This window comes from Eptesicus fuscus, chromosome 14 (genome assembly GCF_027574615.1).
Source record: "Eptesicus fuscus isolate TK198812 chromosome 14, DD_ASM_mEF_20220401, whole genome shotgun sequence".
In the NCBI taxonomy this organism is placed as follows: Eukaryota; Metazoa; Chordata; class Mammalia; order Chiroptera; family Vespertilionidae; genus Eptesicus; species Eptesicus fuscus.
Genome location: NC_072486.1, coordinates 66,065,043 through 66,074,200, shown reverse-complemented (window position 1 = coordinate 66,074,200; position 9,158 = coordinate 66,065,043). Strand labels below are relative to the sequence as shown.

Sequence of the window (9,158 nt, the reverse complement as noted above, 5' to 3'; positions counted from 1 at the left end):
TTTGGCATAGCATATAGCAAAAATGCCAATTGGCTCGAGGAATTGATGCTAGAGGTCACATGGGGATCTTGCAACATGGTATGTATAACTCAGAACAACCTACAATCATTATAGAGAGCATGGCTGAAAGCACATGTTTTATTGATGAAGATTCAGGAGTCTTTGATAGGATATTATAAATATCCAATCCTACCATTTCATAAATAAGAATACTTGAGATTAAAGAAATTGTGTGTTTTCACTAGAAAGTAAATGACTTGCAGAGAGGTTAAATGACTGGACTGTAAATTGTATGAACTGCTTGGTAGAGTGCATAGCACATGGCAGAAGTTTTTTTTTTTAATTTTGTTGAGTGCATGAATGAATTGGCCAGGGTCACACAGGTAATGGCAGAGTCAAAGGAGAATTACAGTCTTCCACCTCCCAGCTCAATGATTTGATTCACTGTGTATAGACAGTATGTCACATTATTATCAATGTTCTGTGAATGAATAATTCACCATGTGGCACAAGGCACACAAGGTCATGAACGTATGCTAGAATTGAATATTTTAAGGATTTTTCTTTCCTTCTGTTTTGTAGCTCTTCCTATCAATCATATTCATAAGTCAAATGTGAAATATTTGTGTTGCTATAAAGCTATATTTATCTTAATACATTTTTGTAAATATAGGCAATTTGAAAATCAACAAAGTTTGCCCTATGTGAGCTTTCACAAAATTTTTTCTCTGGGAGTTATAGTATTTTGTAATTTTCTTCAGTAATAGAATGTATTCAGGTTTGTCTATATTTCCCATTAATTAAAAGATGAAAGATAAAAGTTTAAATAATTAATTAATGTATCCTATATGTAAGCATTCAAATCAGAAAGAGCACTATCATTGAAAGGTTATGTCACTCAAAAATTCATTAAATATTCATTAGCCTCTCCTTAGTGAAAGGTGTCTTCGTTTACATATTTGCAGATTTGCATACACATTCCCTGAACAAGATTTCAAAAAATGTTGTGATCCTATGGCCATCTTAATTATGAATAGATATTGGTGAAATCTTACCGCATGTGGTCATTTTTTTTCCCACTAGGTCCTGTATATAGTTCAATATACAAAGTGACAAGACACAGCAAATGAAATTCCAGTTTGGGTACCTCCACCTCCCTCCCTTGAATCCTGATCCAGTGGCTGCCAAAGCCGGAAAGGACTTGGGGTAGGGTGTCTGGTCATGGGGAAAGCTGGTGTGGTTGTCACTTCTCCACAACCTGAATGACATTCTACTCCTCTAACTAAATGGTTTTTACCCACTTTTTGAGAATTGTGTTTCACAGAAAGAGCCCAGACTAGAACGTACTTAAATTATTTGATGAGCTCTTTGTGAATCTTCATGCAGAAATCCTTTACAGTGGCCCTAGGGTAAGGCAGCACCACCACTAGCTATATATACGTAATCTGTTAACTGGCCTTTGGGGTTGGTATAAATCTTCATTAGTTTGAAATAGTCCCATATATTTTCCAACAGGTTTTCAAAAGTCCAGTGGTGATGGGCAGAAATGGCTAAATAGTGAGAAACCTTATAGATGATAGCCGATTCCTCAGTGGAGATCTGGTCAATCTTACTTAATATACACATCCTGGGGATATACACTGTTTTCTTCCATTGCTTCAATGAGGTCATCTAATGCGGATTCACTCCGCAGAGTCACTTCAGCACGATGAAGTTAGTATTCAATCAGGATGCTCTTCACAGTTTCAGCATTCAGCTCACTCTGAGGGCGAGTGGCTATGAGATTCATGCCTCCTTTATCCTTTTATTTACAGCCAGTGTTAGGTGGTTTGCTGTTCAAGTGAGTGTCAAGGCTTCCAGCTCATTTTCAATGATGTTATGGCCTAAGATCTTCAGGACATTCAGAACAATCAAGATCATGTTATACGTTCAGGTCACTGCCATGCCTTGACAACCTCTACTTTTCCCATCTCTGGCATCCTCACTGATACCTGGGAGATTCAAGAGCTGGTGCTTGGTACCTGATGAACCAGACACAGTGGTCAGAGCAGTGAAGTCATAGACTGCTGCCATATCAGAATATACCCCACCAGGTGACTGACTAGTGTTGACTTCCCCACATGAAAATCCACAAAACCAACACCTGTGAGCCTTATATGCCCCTGGGTGGTGGGCTATGGCCTTATTCTTTTGAGTCCCAGCCTTCTCCCTACCATGGCCCCAGGTGCTCCTGCATTGCATAAGGGAGTTACTTCCTACTTCTCATGAGAGAGTTCCATGGCATGTGGCTTTCCCCAGCCTCAGGGACAGCATGGAGTGGACTCTGCCCTCCAGCCAATCTTCCCTTTTTTTTTTTAGGGTTTTCTGTCACATGATATAGATATCTATTGATTTCAGAGAGGAAGGGAGAGGGAGAGAGAGATAGAAATATCAATGATGAGAATCATCAATTGGCTGCCTCCTGCATGCCACCTACTGGGGATCAAGCCCACAACCAGGGCACAGCCCTTGACCAGGAATGAAACCTGGTGATTCTTGTGTCCTGGGTCAGTGCTCAACCACTGAGCCACACTGGCTTGGCTCTGTCACATCTTTATTGGGCATAGGTTACGACATTCAGTGAGGGCGCCTGTGTGCGCAGGGGTATATTGTCAAAAAACTACACTGCATGCTGAGGAAAACAAAGCAGAAGATGACTTCATCACCAGGGCTTCTACCTGCAAGCCAGAACACTCAAGGCCACGGGCAAAATGAGCTCCGAGTTGCTTTACAGTCTAAAAGGGTTCAATGGAGTAAGTGCGGAGGTTGTTTAGCTGCTTTGATTGGCCGTGGAGGGGTCATCTTCTTACTTGGCTCAGGGTGGCTTGGTCTTTGAGCTCAGAGATACCATGAGCAGACTTGGCACCCGGGGGTGGTCAGTGTCCTCTGTGGAATTCTGAGAAGAACTGTAAATTCCTGCAATTGCTGTGAGGAAAGGCTACATTTTGTTTTCCTTGAATATGCCTGCTTCAGCTAACTCCACGTCGTCCCCAACTTAAGTGATTCCATTTTTGTTTTTCTGTAAACTATCCTATACTCATACCTATGCACATCGCAGAAGGCAGTTGGGAGCCAGCAGTCCTGGATTGTGAGAGGGATCGGGCCTAAACGGGCAGTCGGACATCCCTCAAGGGGTCCCTGATTGGAGAGGGTGCAGGCTGGGCTGAGGGACACACCCCCATGGACGAATTTCGTGCACCGGGCCTCTAGTGTCAGATAAGAATGGTGAAAGAGGACATCCCTGTCTTGTTCCTGTTCTTAAGGGAAATGGTTTTAGTTTATGCCCATTGAGTATGATGTTGGCTGTAGGTTTGTCATATATGGCCTTTATTATGTTGAGGTATGTTCCCTCTATTTCTACTTTACTGAGAATTTTTATTAAGAAGGGGTGTTGGATTTTGTCAAATGCTTTTTCTGCATCAATTGATATGATTATGTGATTTTTGTCTTGCAGTCTGTTTATGTGATGTATCACATTTATTGATTTGTGAATATTGTAGTCAGAATAAATCCTACTTGGTCATGATGTATGATCTTTTTAATGTATTGCTGGATCTGATTTGCTAAAATTTTGTTGAGGATTTTAGCCTCTATGTTCATCAGGGATATTGGCCTGTAGTTCTCTTTCTTTGTCATGTGTTTATCTGGTTTTGGGATTAGGGTGATGCTGGCCTCATAGAAAGAGTTTGGGAGTGTTGTTTCCTCTTGAATTTTTTTTGAATAGTTTGAGGAGTAGAAGTGTTAGTTCTTCTTTGAATATTTATAGTCAACAATCCTATCTAATAAAAGGGTAATATGCAAATTAACCATCAATCCATCACAAATATGGCGCGCCCATAGCCACAAGATGGCAGCGCCCAGTCCTCTCAGCCTTGCCAGAGTCCCCCAGTCTTGGGGCTGGGTGGTGGGGGGCGGGGGGTGTGTATGGCTGCTGAGAGCAGGCAGCATGAGTGGCCTGGTGGAATGCTTGCTTTGCTGCTGCAGCGATGAGGCAAGCGTTCCACGCCCAGCCACGGATGGGCCTCTGGGCCGCGGAGAGCCTCTGGGCAGCAGGTGCTGAGCGGCCAGGCCCCGCAGAGAGCTACTGGCACACGGATTCATGCACAGGGCTACTAGTATTGTAATAAGCATGTATGGTGTCAGATGGGTACTAGATTTATCGAAGTGATCACTTTGTAAGTTATAAACCTGTCTAACCACTGGGTTGTACACCTAAAAGTAATATAATATTGTATGACAACTATAATTAAAATATAAATTTTACTTGAAAAATTAAAAAAAAAAGAATCACATTGATGTAAATTCTACTGATGCCCCTTTCACCATTTCTCCACTAGGCGGTAGTGTTTACAAGCAGACACTAAAGTGGGGATTTAGCAATTGCCACATTGGCTATAATTTTTCAGGTATCATGGAAAAGGAAAGGTTACAGAATTTAGAGGAAGGAAATAACAATTTTACTTTTTAAAAAGTGTTTTGTTTTTTTCTCCTGAAAATTGTGTTATTTGACTAGAGAGGAGTCTGGATTTTGTTGTGAAAGGGGTGGTTTATTCACATACAGAAAGGGTTGCCTTGATTAGTAGGAGTTAGTATGTGGTGACTTAGAATAAACTTTGTCAAAAAGCCCTTCATGTTTGTGAGGGTCTTCTGTCATTTCTTTACTGGAGCGTGGGGTGTGTCATTTCATATGGTCCTCTTTATTCAGCAAGGTAAAACAGAAACAGTGTATCATGTTTTTAGCCAATTTCTTAACAGTTTTTTTAGGACATACTTGAAGGCAAAATAGAGACATGCAGACAAGATGATTCTGAAGATGAGAGTAAATATATAGCTTTTATATCAATGGAACAGAAGATCCCTACATAGAAGTTATACAAATAATTGACACATTTCTGTTTGAAATTCATTAAAGATGTAAGACATAGAGGCATATTTATAAAGTTGATCAGCATTCATCTAGCAGTACAAAATTAACAGCTAATATAAAATGGAGAAAAATCAGTATTCCAAAATAACTCTAGAGTTGGAAACAATGTGTTGCATTTCATAAGCAGTAGTTACATGAAAGGTCCAGAATAGGCAAATTCATAGAGACAGAAAGTAGATTAGTGGTTAGCTAGGCCTGAGGAAAATGGGGAATTGGGAGTGACTCACTGATGATTGGCTTCTTTTTTGGAATGCTGAAATGTTTTGGAATTAGATAATGGTAATGGTTGCATAAATTTAGAAATATACTAAAAACCATTAAGTTATACACTTGAAAAGAGTGAATTTTATGGTAAGTGAATTATATCTTGATACAAGTTTAAAAAGGTATTTATGGTTAGTAAACTGGGAATAGAAGAGAAACCTATGAATAACATAAGGAAACTGACAGAGTAAACATTTTTTTTTTTTTATCTTGGACATATAGCCAGGTGAAACTCTAGTTGCATTCTCTTAAACTTGGGCATTAAAAAGAAAAGAATACAAATAGAAGTATATTATCTATTTTTATTAAGTATTGTTTAACTATTCTAACATGATGTATATCATATTTAAATACTGGAAAAGAGAAGGCAATATTATATTCAATGCAGTTGATTTGATTACTTATATAGAACACAAAGGATTTAAAATGAAAACAATTAGATTTAAAAGAATTCATAAAGGTGGCTAGGTAAAATGAATTGTTTTAAAAAGTCAACAGCTTTCCCATATGTTATCAACAAACAAATATAACAAAATGAAATAGAAAGAGAGTTCATTTACAATAACAGCCTAAGTAATAAAATACTCAGGAATTAAATTCATGAATGATGTGCAAAAATGAAATCCTTATATAGGTCTCAGGGATGGGCAATTGTAGGAGACTGAATGAAAACAATTTTGTGTATATGCATATCTGCATTTTTCTAGGTAAAGAATCTAAAATTTCCATCAGATTCTCAAATGGCTTTAAGAAATAAGGAAGTTTACATATCATTGCCCATAGAACAGCAGTATCTAGAATAGTGTAATAAAATATATTAATATGTGGAAGAATAGCTTGATAGACAAATAAGTTGAAATAGACAGGTGGAAACATAGAAAACAAAAATTAAAAACTAGTATATTTATATATTTGGTGTATGATAAAGGTGACATCTCCAATAATAAGAGACAATGGATTATTAAAGAAATATTTTTTCAAGAAAATAGTTATTCATAAAAATAATTTTTTACTTCTTCCCATATACCAAAATTCATATTTATTGAATATTTTATATAAAAATTATTTCTAAAATATGTATTAGAAAAAATATAGGTGGATCTTTATGTAATGTATGAGTCTTAAAAAGACCTTAAGCAATCCATTATTATTTTTTAAAATAATGTTTTTATTGATTTCAGAGAGGAAGGGAGAGGGAAAGAGAGAGATAGAAACCTCAATGATGAGAGAGAATCATTGATTGGCTACTTCCTGTATGCCCCCTACTGGGGATCAAGCCCGAAACCCGGTCATGTGCCCTGACCGGGAATTGAACCATGACCTCCTGATTCATAGATCGATGCTCAACCACTGAGCTACACCAGCTGGGAAGCAAACAAACCATTATTCTCAATGAATATAAGAACTTCACATAGCCCTAACTGGCTTGGCTCAGTGGATAGAGCGTCAGCCTGCCGACTCAAGGATCCCAGGTTTGATTCCGGCCAAGGGCACATGCCTGGGTTGTGGGCTCAATCGCCAGTGGGGGTCGTGCAGGAGGCAGCTGATCAATGATTCTCTCTCATCATTGATGTTTCTATCTCTCTCTCCTTCTCCCTTCCTCTCTGAAATCAATAAAGAAATATATATTTTTAAAAAGATCTTCACATAGAGTATAACAGGCAAATAACAAATCAGGAAAAACATTGCAATATCGTTGACAAGTTTTAATGTCATTAATACATAATTCTCTAAAAGACCTAAAAGAGAAAGATCAAAAGAAAAAAGTGATCATAGGCCAAGAAAAAAAAAGCCATTTCTCAGAAGAAACACTAATAACCAGTAGACATAAAATGTTCACATGAACTAGTAATCAAAGATATTTAAATTTAATACTAAACACCAAGTGTTTAAACTGGAGACAGGAAATGAATCTTTCCATTTATATACTGATGGTTGGGCTCTAAATTCCCATCATGTTTTTTTTTTTTTTTGTTTTGTTTTGTTTTGTTTTTTGAAAGGCAGTTTGCCAATATCTATCAAAAGCCTTAAAAATGTGCATAAAATATGATCCATTAATCATTGTTTTCAGAACGTATCCTAGAGAAATAATTGCTCAAATATTCACACATGTATATTTATTTGAGAATTGTTTTTGCAGCATTTTTTATAATGGTGGCAATTTAAAAAGTATGAAGTAGGTTAAGTGAGTTGTGGCTGTGGTGGCAGTCCTTCCTAAAAGTAGACATAACAATATTTCCAGTCCCACATGCTCTTTCTTAACCTTATCACTCCCCCATTTACAATTTGAGTCTATTTTCCCTCCCCGCCACCCCCCAAACCTAGGCAGGACTCTCTCACTGAGTAGAATATGATCAAAGAGAAGTTGGGTGACTTTTAAAGGCAGTATGACTATCCACCTGGCTCTCTGTCTTTGGGGATTTTTCTCTCTTGAAACCCATGTTGTTGTTTGGAAGCCCAGAGCAAGGTCACGTGCTGGTGTTCCAGAAGAAAGCCCCAGCTAAGGTCGCTGCAGACAACCAGCATGTGCTAGTCAGGTAAGTGAGTGAGATTTCAGATGATTTCAACCTTCCAGTCTTTCAGCCACTACAGCTGATTCTAAGTAGAGCAGAGACCAGTTGTTGAGCTCTTCCAAACTGCAGATTCATTAGCAAGATAAATATTGTTTTCAGTCAGTATGTTTTGAAGTAGGTTGTTATATACACTTAGTCCCTGGAACAATGGTTCATCTAAAACTGGAATATTGTGAAGCCATTACAAATGCAAATATAGATGAATAAACAGATATATTAAGACTTTAAAGACATTTACAAAGTGCACCTTAGAAAAAGGGGGCATCATAAGAGTATATATAATTACTAGAGGCCCAATGCACAAAGATTCATGCAAGAATGGGCCTTCCTTTCCCTGGCTGCTGGCATTGCCTTCGCTCTGGCCTGGAGCCGCCTTTTCACCTTCCCATGCTGCCCAGAGGTCCCGAGCGGCTGGGGTGGTGCGGAAGGCCCCTCCACTGAATGCTCAGTGCCTGTGAATGCAAATTAACCCACCATCTTGGTTGGTTAATTTACATACTCACTCACTATTGGCTGGTGGGTGTCATGAAGGTATGGTCAATTAGCATGTTACTCTTTTATTAGGTAGATTTTTGTGTGTGTGTGTGTGTGTGTGTGTGTGTGTGTGTACAAAAATGAATATAAATATCCCAAAGTCAACATAGGTAGAAAAAGAGGTTGATAAAGTATTTACCAAAATTTCTAATTTTTCTTCAAGTAGATGTTGATCATTTGTCCAATAAGGATGAAACACATTTAGACTTAATTTAATCAACAAGTGAAGAACAAAATATAGAGAAACTTGGCTCAATAGCTGTTCGTAAGAAAAAGACAGGTTTTTTAGTTGATTACAAGTTCAAAGTCAGCCAACAGTGTGCTTCAACTGCCAAAATGTTAATGCAAACTTAGGTGGCAATTACACAATTTTAGAGTCCAGAGGACTAGAGGCAATAGGGCTGTCATATGACACACACTTCATGATATCATGGATTAAGAAGCTCCGCAACTAGATTTCTTCCAGAAGAAACTGACCCAGATAGTGGTGGGGTCTAAAGCAGGGTTCTATGGGGACAGTAGAAACAACAGGGGATCGAGTTGTGTTAGAAAAGAAAAAGCATGCCAGGTATGTGTAGAGAAGTAGTGTTAGACTACATGTGGATAATTTTAGAGAGCAAGAATTAAACACTAAAACTTCAAAGAGACAGATTTGGCTCAAATGAAGACAATACCTCCAATTAAACTGAGTTATGAAAAAATTGAAGGGACAGCTAACGGATGTAGTACCAGCCCTAGGCTCTGGTGTTGAGGCTCCCAGGTGTCAGTATGTTCAGACAGAAATTCTGAACTTCCAAGGAGGTCTAACTGAGTATCAATTA

At 38.3% G+C, this 9,158-nt stretch overlaps 1 pseudogene; it reads right to left on the bottom strand.

Moving 5' to 3' along the window:
• Positions 1-1,243: 1,243 nt before the first annotated feature.
• On the bottom strand, positions 1,244-2,241 carry LOC103297367 (developmentally-regulated GTP-binding protein 1-like; annotated as a pseudogene).
• Positions 2,242-9,158: the final 6,917 nt, after the last annotated feature.